At 43.7% G+C, this 14,022-nt stretch overlaps 1 protein-coding gene and 4 pseudogenes across 5 annotated transcripts in view; 2 read left to right on the top strand and 3 right to left on the bottom strand.

Annotated features, from left to right (window-relative positions):
* Positions 1-14,022, bottom strand: part of CRTAC1 (cartilage acidic protein 1) — a 1,057,458-nt gene that overhangs the window by 469,824 nt on the left and 573,612 nt on the right. The gene's annotated exons all lie outside the window — the stretch shown is intronic.
* LOC134897857 (5S ribosomal RNA) lies at positions 4,066-4,185 on the bottom strand (annotated as a pseudogene).
* LOC134898342 (5S ribosomal RNA) lies at positions 4,505-4,624 on the bottom strand (annotated as a pseudogene).
* On the top strand, positions 5,243-5,362 carry LOC134898341 (5S ribosomal RNA; annotated as a pseudogene).
* On the top strand, positions 5,682-5,801 carry LOC134898478 (5S ribosomal RNA; annotated as a pseudogene).

The following is a 14,022-nucleotide window of genomic DNA, read 5'->3' as shown; positions in this document are numbered from 1 at the left end:
TCTCACCCTCCACTTACCTAATTCAGTCTCCCTCTGTACAGCAGCCGGGTCCGTGTAGCTCCGCCCCTTATTGACGTTAGCCACGCCCCTACCGGCCCGTGTAGCTCCGCCCCCTTCTGTCCCGTACTCGGCGCTCTCACACAGATGAGATGAGGTGATGGGAGGGAGGAGGCGTATCATGCTGCAGGAGCCCGCTGACAGTGCCTGTCATACAGTGACAGACACAGCACTGGCAGCAGCAGCAGGGGGGACAGGACGGCGCAGCAGGGAAGGGATGCAGAGTAGGGGAAGCGCCTATCCCTCCCAGTGCCTCCCTGCACTGCATCCCTTCGCTGAGCGGGTAGCGCCGGGCCTGCTTCAGACTATTCAGTTCCGGATTTGACGTCACAAACCCGCCCTGCGTTCACCCAGCCACGCCTGTGTTTTCCCTGGCACGCCTACGTTTTTTTGTTTACGCCCTTAAAACGGTCAGTTGCCACCCAGACACGCCCAATTCATGTCAATTACTCTGCGGCAAGCAGTGCGACTGAAATGCATCGCTAGACTTTGTGCAAAACTATATCATTCGTTGCGCCCGTACATCATGCGTGCGCATTGCGCCACATACGTATGCGCAGAACTGCCATTTTTTAGCTTGATCGCTGCGCTGCGAACAAAGGCAGCTAGCGATCAACTCGGAATGACCCCCTATGCACTGTATCACCCCTGCTTGCAACACAATAATCTCCCATCATACCACACCTCCTCAATTTGATTAGAACATTTTTATGACACCTCTTCAATATAATTCAAATGATAAAAGTCCAGAAAATAACAATATATGGTAGGAACTTCATTTAAGCAGCGAGGGAAAGTAATTTTATTGTGCAACTGGTCAGTATCAAAAAATAAAACAATTTTAAGGATCAGATCTCTGCAAAACTAGGACTGTCCGTAGACATGAGACACAGCAGGCAACTATACAAGTTAGGCTTTGAGAAGTTAGTTACAATTACACATCGGTTATGCAGAACCGTAGCACAACACAAAGCATGCTCATTCCATTTACTGCCCCATCAGCTTCAGATGTAAGGCAGTAAAATGAAATTGAAATGCTCCAGACCTAAGTTGCTAAAATACTGCTCTGATTGTTTATGCTCTGGCTTTCCCTCTACGGCCCAGATTAAACGCATGGCAATAAGAAAATTCTCCAACCAAAGGCAAGTCTTTGTATGCAATCCGTGCCATTCTATGCAAATGAGGTCGGCAGTTATCGATATCACCCTAGTTTATCTCTGGCATAATGAACTCATATAAGGCATAAAGTTCTAGCATCTGATGTACTTTTTTATGACTTTGGAATTATTTCTGATAATCTGTTCATTGGTTCAATACCCACGGCGGTGTCTGATGTTCATGTTTCGCTGTGTGTGTATCTGTGGATAAAGGACAAAGGCAACAGACTGGCCACCGATTTGTACATTACAGTTGTTTGTAAATCAAGCAATCATGATGTTAGAATAGATTGTAAAAGGGGCTATTAGCAAAGGCCTAAACACTTAAAAAACATATATCCACTTAGAGAGAAATATTGGAGTTGCAATGCAGTAAAAAGCACTCAGCTATATAATCCCCTCTTAGCCGCTTAAGTAGTTATCTCACAGAAGTGGTGTTTTCAATAGCACTTGAAAATGTAAGTAGAAAAATAAATGTCAAAAGAAACTTATATTAATTCAGGCAGTGCCTAAGAAGCTCCTTTGTGTAAGTTAGTAGTAGAGATGAGCGGGTTCGGTTCCTCGGAATCCGAACCCGCCCGAACTTCATGTTTTTTTACACGGGTCCGAGCGACTCGGATCTTCCCGCCTTGCTCGGTTAACCCGAGCGCGCCCGAACGTCATCATCCCGCTGTCGGATTCTCGCGAGGCTCGGATTCTATCGCGAGACTCGGATTCTATATAAGGAGCCGTGCGTCGCCGCCATTTTCACACGTGCATTGAGATTCATAGGGAGAGGACGTGGCTGGCGTCCTCTCCGTTTATAGAGAAAAGAGTGAGACTAGAGTAGAGAGAGACACAGTAGTAATTTTGGGGAGCATTAGGAGGAGTACTACTACTTGCTGAAGTGATAGATAGATAGTGTGACTGTATAATGTATATCTGACTTGTGGGGTAGACACTGACAGTGGGGAGCAGTTAGAGTCTGAGAGCAGGACTCAGGAGTACATATAACGTACAGTGCACACTTTTGCTGCCAGAGTGCCACACTGCCATTGTGACCACACTGACCACCAGTATAATATATATTGTGATTGTCTGCTTAGGAGTACTACTTGCAAGTTGCTGATAGTGTGACCAGTGACCTGACCACCAGTTTAATAATCACCACCAGTTTAATATATATATATATATATATATAATTGTATATAATATATATAAAATATTGTATACCACCTACCCGTGGTTTTTTTTTTTTCTTTCTTCTTTATACATACTACTATAGTAGCTTACTGTAGCAGTCTGCGGTGCTGCTGAGCTGACAGTGTCCAGCAGGTCCGTCATCAGTCATTACATAATAAATATATATACCTGTCCGGCTGCAGTACTAGTGATATTATATATATATATATTGATTTCATCTCATTATCATCCAGTCTATATTAGCAGCAGACACAGTACGGTAGTCCACGGCTGGAGCTACCTCTGTGTCGGCAGTCGCTCGTCCATCCATAATTGTATACCACCTACCCGTGGTTTTTTTTTTTCTTTCTTCTTTATACATACTACTATAGTAGCTTACTGTAGCAGTCTGCGGTGCTGCTGAGCTGACAGTGTCCAGCAGGTCCATCATCAGTCATTACATAATAAATATATCTACCTGTCCGGCTGCAGTACTAGTGTGATATTATATATATATATATTGATTTCATCTCATTATCATCCAGTCTATATTAGCAGCAGACACAGTACGGTAGTCCACGGCTGTAGCTACCTCTGTGTCGGCAGTCGCTCGTCCATCCATAATTGTATACCACCTACCCGTGGTTTTTTTTTTTTTTCTTTCTTCTTTATACATACTACTATAGTAGCTTACTGTAGCAGTCTGCGGTGCTGCTGAGCTGACAGTGTCCAGCAGGTCCGTCATCAGTCATTACATAATAAATATATCTACCTGTCCGGCTGCAGTACTAGTGTGATATTATATATATATATATTGATTTCATCTCATTATCATCCAGTCTATATTAGCAGCAGACACAGTACGGTAGTCCACGGCTGTAGCTACCTCTGTGTCGGCAGTCGCTCGTCCATCCATAATTGTATACCACCTACCCGTGGTTTTTTTTTTTTCCTTCTTTATACATACTACTATAGTAGCTTACTGTAGCAGTCTGCGGTGCTGCTGAGCTGACAGTGTCCAGCAGGTCCGTCATCAGTCATTACATAATAAATATATCTACCTGTCCGGCTGCAGTACTAGTGTGATATTATATATAGAAAAGGGTATTGGGAACCGCACAAGTACAATATTTGAACAGATAATGACCTCTGAAAAACTGAATTATTCCTGAATTGCTTCTCAATACAGCAAACATATGTAATTGGAAAAATTATAGTCCCTGTACATATTCTTGTTGCTTTCAGTGGTGCTCCCTTGAGTCAAAAAATGGTTAACAGAAAATAACCAAACAGAGAGGTGTTTGGAAAGTAGACTCTTTTTTGGGAGCACTCTAATTCAGAGGTTTAAGATTATAACATCACTGGTAAAATCGATTTTATTAGATAGTATTTTCAAGTTGAATTTAAGGAGTACAAATATAAGAGTGAATTAGCCTCGCGAACATATGAACATAAGATATTGATCATAAGTGATCACAATATCACAATTTACTAATTGCCGGAAATTGATAACTGTGGTACCAAAAATAATATAACATTACATATTATTCCTCATGTAGAGTGTGACCATCATTTGTTCTGCATGTATCCATTGTGGATCATTTGGGTCGCAGAGAATTAAATCATTGGTCATGTAAAAAAGTTTACCTTGTGGCATTGGTCTAGGTGACAATCTATTCGGGAGTCAATTTAATTGCAGTACCAGGGTGTTCAAAGGTGGTCTCCCATTCTGTTACTGACCCGGCCTTTCACTGCTTAGCTTCCAAGGTCAGAAGAGATTGGGCATCTCCAGTGAGGTATGACCGCAAATATTGAACTCGCCTTTTTTAGTCACCTATGTGTTAGTAATAAAATTACTGTATGTCCACATTGGTAAATTATTTTAGAAATATGAGGCACAAGGCACAAATGCCATACAACCTATGAGAAATGAATGCAAATGACCTGACTTGGTCACTAAGTGATATGTCAGGCACACAACAGAGGTACACAGATGAGTAGAAAAAATCACTGTGCAGAGAAATTATTCTAGACCACACAGCACCCTCATTTAGGAATTGTTTTTTACTATGTTGATTGATCAGTACCTTGTAATTATGATATAGGTGACAATTTATCTGGGAGCCAATTTATTGCAGTGCCAGGGTGTTCATAGGTGGTCTCCCATCCTGTTACTGACCCGGCCTTTCACTGCTTAGCTTCCAAGGTCAGAAGAGATTGGGCATCCCCAGTGAGGTATGACCGCAATTATTGAGCTCTCCTTTTTTCGTCACCCCAATCTTTATAATATAATCACAGTGTGTCCATATGCATATATATGGCACCAATGCCCGACAGCATGTGAAAAAAATAATAAAGACAAGCACCTGATCTGGTCACAAATTCACATGTCAGGCACAACAATACAGGTACGTAGATAATCTTTATAATATAATCACAGTATGTCCATATGCACATATGTGGCACCAATGCCCGACAGCATGTGAGAAAATAAAGACAGGCACCTGATTGTGGATACGACGTGGGTATGAAAAACTCTCCCGCCCAGTAATTTTTACTCATTTACGTACCTGTATTGTTGTGCCTGACATGTCAATTTGTGACCAGATCAGGTGCCTGTCTTTATTTTCTCACATGCTGTCGGGCATTGGTGCCACATATGTGCATATGGACATACTGTGATTATATTATAAAGATTATCTACGTACCTGTATTGTTGTGCCTGACATGTGAATTTGTGACCAGATCAGGTGCTTGTCTTTATTATTTTTTTCACATGCTGTCGGGCATTGGTGCCATATATATGCATATGGACACACTGTGATTATATTATAAAGATTGGGGTGACGAAAAAAGGAGAGCTCAATAATTGCGGTCATACCTCACTGGGGATGCCCAATCTCTTCTGACCTTGGAAGCTAAGCAGTGAAAGGCCGGGTCAGTAACAGGATGGGAGACCACCTATGAACACCCTGGCACTGCAATAAATTGGCTCCCAGATAAATTGTCACCTATATCATAATTACAAGGTACTGATCAATCAACATAGTAAAAAACAATTCCTAAATGAGGGTGCTGTGTGGTCTAGAATAATTTCTCTGCACAGTGATTTTTTCTACTCATCTGTGTACCTCTGTTGTGTGCCTGACATATCACTTAGTGACCAAGTCAGGTCATTTGCATTCATTTCTCATAGGTTGTATGGCATTTGTGCCTTGTGCCTCATATTTCTAAAATAATTTACCAATGTGGACATACAGTAATTTTATTACTAACACATAGGTGACTAAAAAAGGCGAGTTCAATATTTGCGGTCATACCTCACTGGAGATGCCCAATCTCTTCTGACCTTGGAAGCTAAGCAGTGAAAGGCCGGGTCAGTAACAGGATGTGAGACCACCTTTGAACACCCTGGTACTGCAATTAAATTGACTCCCGAATAGATTGTCACCTAGACCAATGCCACAAGGTAAACTTTTTTACATGACCAATAATTTAATTCTCTGCGACCCAAATGATCCACAATGGATTGTCAAAGTCAGAAAAATGTCTCTATGCACATTGCCATATTTGCACCGCACACTGGTCCGCGCTGCGCATGCGTACGCTCTCCCGTGAAGGCGCATACCCGCGATAGCGTGCACTCGCAGGCGCGGTATGCGTATTTACGGTAGAGTTTATGTAGTCGTAGCGTGCGACTCATTCGTTACAAATGTTCACAATTAATGTAGTTTGTAGATCATGGTCCCCTTGATAGATTCTGAAAGTTTGGTTAAAATAGAAGGTCCCTGTTTAAAGGAATCCCTCTTTGTATTGTACGAAGGGTCTGACAGGAATCATACGGCCGTGTTTGGTACCCATCGGAAGAGTATTTAATTAGTAATATTCCGGTGTTGGTTTGGAGCGTATTAATCGCTCGTGCGAATAGTTATGGACATAAGAAGTTTATGTCCATTTCTATTATTTACACATACTCAGGTATGCGGCGGGAAACCCAGTTTCCCACCCACCTGAGCTGTTGGAAATCGTCACAGCCCACCTGTATGAATCACCCTATGACCTTTTGTTATGATGCAGGGCCGAATTCCTTCGGCCAATGGACAATGGGATTGTAGGACCAGGAGATTGCATTGTGTGTGGGGCATAAATAGGCAGGCCGACCACATCCAGCTCTCACTCTCTCATCAACGGTTATCTGCTGATAGCCGGGAGCTGGATATCGAGGCGCAGGCGATCATACCCTTTGTGCGTAAGTTTCTCTCCGTAATCATTGTCTTTCTGTGAGCCAATTTCTCTCATCTCTCTCTCTCTCTCTCTCTCCCTGTTCTGTTCTCTCATATCTCCCCTAGACTAGGCTAGTATTGTATTAGATAGTATTGTATTGTATTGCATTTAGGTCAGTGTAGTATTGTCTTTTTGTATTTATTGTTTAGTTCTGTGGTTAGGAAGTCTCTGTTATATTGTAGTGTATCATTTGTACTGTTATCCCCTTTTACAAATATATTAGATATAATACAGTTAATAGGCTTTGGAACCTAAACCAGTATCTGTGTATTTTCTATAGTATTAAGTGTTCACTTGAGCGTCGGTGACGCTCAAGCAGCCTTGTAGTTAGTCAGGTTACACAAGGTTGCACTTACACCCTGTACTCACATTAAGGTATTCTGTGTATTTCATTGGTATAAGGTTTAAACATTAAGGTATAGCGTTGTGAGCGTCTGCGCCGCTGGTGACCTCCTCGTGGTCTCGAGCGTATGCTACGCCATAGCGAATCATTACTCTAGTCATAGCCAATAACGTGTCCTGTGATCACTGGGCCGTGAGCGAACGTGACGCTTGAGCGTCTCGCCTACGGCTGAGCGATCGTTACGCAACTAGCGTACCATTACGGTACTTCTTAAGCAAACAGCGTACAGTGTTCTTAGACTTCATAAAGGGTTATAATTACGACAAAAGGAATTTAGCATTGTCAATTGGGGACTCGTCCTATCCTTCTCATATCTGCACTAGGTAGATCAGCAGACATTATCCCCCAGCAAAGGGTGGGAGGTTGTCTCCCAGTGCTGACGGGATAAGCGTCTGCTTCGCTTAGATAAAGAGTGCTGAAGGAATCCGGGAACCGGAAGTAAGAACAAAACGCTTGTGTCTTTTAAAACTGTTTATTTCTCTTCTGTCTTGCGTATACACGCACGCATACATTTATCTGCATTTCTTTTTTTTTCAATTTCGTATATCACTATTCCTGTTTGCCAATTTTTATAGTTGATAGAAAGTGCTAAAAAGAGATTTGCTGTTATTTCATAGTAGAGGTAATAGTTAAAGTATAGAACAACACACGATTTGTCTGAGATACAAGGCAGTCAGTGTGGATTGCGGTAGATGATCAGGGATCATTTACATTGATAAAAGTATATATTGTGTTACGGTGGATCTTTGCATTGCGTACACGTGTCGCTAACAAAGACTAGCGTACGCAATCCAAAAGGCAGACGCACGCAGCGTACATTACGCAACGTAGCGTCCGGTTACGCTCACGTAGCTCAAGTCACGAAAAAGGTGAATTAGCGCAAAGCGAGAATTAGCGCAAAAGCGATAAGTAACGCACAGCGGTAGATAACGCGACGCGGTAAATAACGCAAATCTATTTTTGAAAAAAATCTGAAATTTAGTTTAACAGATCCTACTCCTAATTGGTAACACTGTTGGACTGAAGACAATTTCTGCGCAGAAATAGATATAGAAACAAAGTGTACATGTGTTGAGTGAGTGTGGTTTTGTATACATAAGTTTATACAACTTTAAGGTGGAACCAAAAGGAAAGCCGGGTACTCGTCAAGGGACATACGTGTAAGTGACATATACGGTGGCTAGGGAGGCATCCCTGGTTAAATAATATTTGAGCATTAGAGTATAGCGGACCATAAGGTAACAAGACCAGGAGGTCATAAGGTAACAAGACCAGGAGGTCGTAAGGTAAAAGGTCCGCTATAAAAGTCCAGTGGCACAACGCCTGGGGTGTTGGTGCAGAACCCATATAGGCCATACAAGCTCTTGCTGAAGGAATCGCGGCCGGAAACATCGATTCCATTGATCTTTCAGTACATAACAAGTAGTGCTTGTGTACTGAACGATTGGACCGCACGTAATTGTGTGCAGTAGTTAGTAATCTGACCTAATACCATTAGAGTAAAGTGGTCACAAACGCTATTTGTACATTCTGACGTGATTTGTGTAATTTTTTATTTTTGGAAGGGAAGTTCGCTGGTCACTCAGGAACTATCTAACAACCCCACCTTTACTGGAAAGAGTAAGTGTCCTGCGGGTAACCCTCATATGTTCCAGTAAACTGAAGGTTCCATAGGGGCCCTGTATCGAGTACGCCAGCACCACGTCGGTGTGATCAGGTCGTATTGGTCGAGGTGGGCGAGTGAGTGGGGTACTCGGTAAACCGCCACCGCCGGCCTACTGTGGAGTAATTTGGTTGTCTGAAAAGGCTTGCTGAAAACCTTGATACAGAGATCCAAGGAGGACTAAGCAACACCTGCAGACTATGGGGGCCAGTTGCTCAGGTAGGGGGCGATCAACCCTGGTTCAGGTTGATTCTGTGAACCGACCAGTTGGGTCGGCACGATATGTAATGTGTGAAAAATATGGAAGTCACACCGAATCTTTATGTGATGAATGGGAGAGAATGACTGTACAAGACAGGGACAAATTCCCAAGAATAGGTAGCTTTAGTCCAGAAGTGTTACAAAATTTAAGGAGGAGGATATGTCTCGTAAAATCAGCAAAGAGACGAATTCAGCATCATGATTATTTACAGTTATGGCACCAGGAAGGTGAGATACAGAGAGGTTTGGCTCTGGCGGCAGGATCTGGGGCAGTCAGGAAGCTGATAGCCACAGCTCCTCCTCCACCATACATTGCAGGAGAGAAGTTGATTGCGGAGAGAAACGCACTGGGTTGTAAAACACAAACTCTTAGTAACCCTGTAAATGTTAATGATGTTAACCAAATAACTCATGCAAGTATTAACCCGTGCAAGATGTACCCTGTTTTGAACCTTCCTCAGGAGTGTGATCAAGAAGACGATTCAGCAACAATTTCAGCTCTCTCTCTTGCAGCCACCATAGCAGAGACCACAGTAGGCACAGCGACACCCACGAGATTAGTGAAAGCCCCTAGCGGAGGGATAGGTGAGGTCGTGTCAACGGGTAAGTACGGCACCATGCACTACACTGAAACAATTGTACCACAACAAGCTGTAGAATCTACACAGGAAGAGGCTGTTAGAATTGCTCCTGTAAGGGTAATAGCAGTTCCCAATGGAAAAACAGATGTGTCTGGAGCCACTCCCATAAGGAACATTGCCATGTACACTCCATTTTCCAGAATGGAATTAAGAACAATAGTGTCCGAATTTCCTGACCCCAGGAAGGATTTAGTTGCTAGCCAAAAATACATCAGGGATCTAGGTAACACTGTAGAACCCAACAACAAGGATTGGCAGATACTGCTAAGAGCTTGTTTACCTTCCAATGTTGACGCAACTCAATTTTTAGCTGACTGTGCATTGGATAAAGATGTACCGCTTACAGACGTGTACAACAAGGATAATGTAAAAAGGATAAATTTACAGCTAAAGGAGTATTTCCCAGCCGTTGTTAAATGGAACAAGATATTTTCCATTAAGCAAAAGGAGTCCGAAACGGCAACAGAATATTTTCACCGGGCACTATTAGAAATGGCAAAGTACACTGGTATAGAAGACATTAAGACCAACCCAAACCATCGAGAAGTAGCAGTATCTGTACTGATGGATGGTTTGAAAGAAACATTAAAAGCTAGGGTACAGACCACGCAGCCATGTTGGCGAGGTCTGTCAGTGTCCACATTGAGAGAGGCTGCTATTGATCACGACAGAAATATCACTAGGCACAGGGAATCGCAAAGTGATAAGTTGATGTCCGTAAGTATACAGGCGCTGACCACAAAGCAGCCTGCGTATGTACCACCGAATCCTGTGGGTAAGGCAAGTGTAATAACATGTTTTTCTTGTAACAGACCGGGACACTTTGCACGAGAATGTAGAACAAAGAATGTACAAAGATCTTTTCAACCCCCTAGACAACAACACAACACACGACAATGGGAGCAGGGTCCACAGAGGCGGAGTTTTGAGCCACATACAGGGGAAACAAAAAGATACCCCCGAACAGAGGTTGGCATGCCTCTGGTAGTTCCCAGCTAACCCCCTCACAAGTAGTTGCTGCCAACGGGATTCAGGGAGGTCAGCATACCCAATAGGGGTGTGGCCATACCTGTAATCTGCACCCAGTTAAGTTGATTGCTAGTCTTGGAAGCGAACCAGAAATTGCAATCAATGTAGCTGGTAAAACTTTAAACTTTCTTGTAGACACAGGGGCGGCCAAGTCAGTGATAAATTCGACAGTGGGCATGAGAACCACTGGTAGGACAATTCCAGCCATGGGAGTAACAGGAGTAGTCCAGCACTACCCTGTTAGCAAACCAGCCGAGATTACAATAGGGCCTTTGCATACCAAGCATTCCTTTTTGCTGGCTGCATCGGCACCAACTAATCTCCTGGGTAGAGACTTACTATGTAAAATGGGTTGCGTCATTTATTGTACTCCTGAAGGTGTATTCTTGGACATCCCTGAGAATCACGCTCAGGAAGTACGAGACATGTTAGACTCCCCATCAAAATTAATGTCACATTCCATTATGACAAATAGGAATCCATCCCAAGTAGAAGAGATGACATCTCAGATACCAGAGTCACTTTGGACAAAAGATGGACAGGACACTGGATTAATGGCAAACGTAGCTCCAGTAGTTGTACAAGTAAAAGATGGTAGGATAGCTCCAAAAATCCCACAGTATCCTCTGAAGCCAGAGGTGGAGTTAGGAGTTTTTCCCGTAATAGAGCGCTTGCTACAACAGGGCATTCTAGTAAGAACGTCCAGCACAGCAAATAGTCCCATCTTCCCTGTTAAAAAGAGTGGGGGGAGGGGTTACAGGCTAGTGCAAGATCTAAGGGGGATTAACAAAATAGTTGAGAGTCAGTTCCCCGTAGTGCCTAATCCAGCTGTCATCCTAATGCAAATTCCTCCCACTGCCAAATTTTTCACTGTTATTGACCTCTGCTCCGCATTCTTTTCGGTACCTCTGTACCCTGACAGCCAATATTTGTTTGCATTCACATACAGAGGAGTCCAATACACGTGGACTCGGTTACCCCAAGGTTTCATAGATAGTCCAAGTATATTTTCTCAGGCTTTGCATGATTGTTTACAGTCTTTCCAACCGGAGAGTGGATCAGTGTTGATACAGTACGTGGATGATCTACTACTGTGTTCTGATTCATTGGAAGCTTCCCTGAAGGATACGAAACAGCTCCTGTTTCATCTTTCAGACACAGGTCACAAGGTTTCCAAAGACAAGTTACAATTATGCCAAACTAAGGTAAAATATTTGGGACACTGTCTAACACAAGGACTGAGACACCTGACCGCTGATAGAATCCAAGCCATTAGAGACATGACACTGCCACAAACCCAGCAACAGATCAGGACGTTTCTAGGAATGTGTGGGTATTGCCGTAATTGGATCCCAGGGTTTTCCATATTGGCGCTACCTTTGCAGGAAATGGTCTCTTCAAACAAACCTGATCGGATTTCGCATACAGACGAATCTGAAACAGCATTTGAGAGACTCAAGCAATGCCTAACGCAGGCACCAGCACTAGGTATGCCAGACTATGGGAAACCCTTTGAACTATACGGAACAGAAAGTGCTGGGTGCGCAGCAGGTGTACTAACACAAAAACACGGTGATGCCAGCAGGCCAGTTGCATATTACAGCGCTCAGCTAGATACGGTAGCGCGATCCCTCCCCACATGCTTGCGTAGCGTTGCGGCGATAGCATTGCTAGTGACAAAAAGCGAAGATGTCGTGCTAGGCCACAACCTCACAATCCATACACCGCATGCGGTATCTGCCTTATTGAATTCTGCCCAAACCAGACACGTCTCATCTGCAAGGTTTACAAGATGGGAATTGGCATTAATGGCCCCAGTAAACATCACCATAAGGAGATGCAGTGCATTAAACCCTGCAACATTTCTCCCAGGTGTGCCTGGTCAGGCACAAAGGGTGGAAGGTGAGAGTGATGGGGAAGGAGGATTTAATGCAAAGGAAGATACACATGATTGTATGGAATATTTGACCCAAAATTTTACCGCAAGGCCTGACATCAGTGACAATCCACTGGAAGATGCAGAACTCACGTTCTACACGGACGGTAGTTGTCACAGACAGTCAGACTCGGGAGACTTGTGTACTGGATACGCAGTCGTAGATGACCAAGACACCATAGAAGCGGAACCGCTAGGCCCACCTCACTCAGCCCAGGTTGCTGAACTGGTCGCCCTAACCAGAGCATGTGAATTGGCTAAGGGTAAGTCAGCCAATATCTACACCGATTCTAGATACGCCTTCGGGGTAGTCCATGATTTCGGAGCCCTATGGCGCTCAGAAATTTCATGACGGCAGCTGGCACACCGATAGCGCATGCAGCTCACATAAAAAGGCTTCTAACAGCGATACAGGAACCCGACAGAGTGGCTGTTATCAAATGTAAAGCACATACATATAGTCAAGACCCAGTGTCACTTGGTAACAGCCGAGCAGACGAAGCCGCAAAGCTTGCAGCTGCTACCCCCATACAGACAGACACCACACAACTGATGGTATTTAATACCATCAACACACAAAAGTTGTGTGAGATGCAGAATTTGTGTTCCACACAGGAAAGAGCAGTCTGGAAGGCAAAGGGATATGGCCAGGAGTCCTCAGGGCTCTGGACGGATGGACATGGTAAACCGGTGGCCCCCAGGGCATACCTTCCATGTCTGGCTGAAGCAGCTCACGGGCTGACTCATCTAGGCAAGGAGGGGATGTGCAAATTGGTAAGAGCATACTGGTGCGCCCCAGGATTCTCCTCTCATGCGGGTAAAAGAGCAATGTCATGCCTTACCTGTCTGAGAAAGAATATTGGAAAAGCAATACCTACAGAACCATCCCATATCCCACCTGCCGGCGGCCCTTTCCAGGTAATACAAATTGACTTCATTCAATTACCCCCATGTCGAAATTTGAAATATGTACTTGTCTGTATAGATGTTTTCTCGAATTGGGTCGAAGCATTTCCAGCAGCTACAAATACCGCTATGTTTACAGCTAAGAAAATTGTGCAGGAATTTGTATGTAGATATGGTATCCCTAGAATCATTGAAAGTGATAGGGGTACCCATTTTACAGGTGATGTCTTTCAAGGAATGTGTAAATTAATGGGTATTGATAGCAAGCTGCACACTCCGTACCGTCCACAGGCGAGTGCGAAGGTCGAAAGAGTGAACAGCACTATTAAAAATAAATTGAGTAAAGTAAGTGACAGAGACAGGATTGACGTGGCCAGAGGCTTTACCCATTGTTTTGTATAGCATCAGAACCACTCCCAGGTCCCCCCTTAATCTGTCTCCTTTTGAAATCTTGTTTGGTCGACAACCGCATGTCATGATTAACCCTCAGGATGATTTGAAATGTAACAATGAAGTAACTGTAA

This window comes from Pseudophryne corroboree, chromosome 3, assembly GCF_028390025.1.
Source record: "Pseudophryne corroboree isolate aPseCor3 chromosome 3, aPseCor3.hap2, whole genome shotgun sequence".
NCBI lineage: Eukaryota > Metazoa > Chordata > Amphibia > Anura > Myobatrachidae > Pseudophryne > Pseudophryne corroboree.
This window is presented reverse-complemented; position numbering and strand designations above follow the sequence as displayed.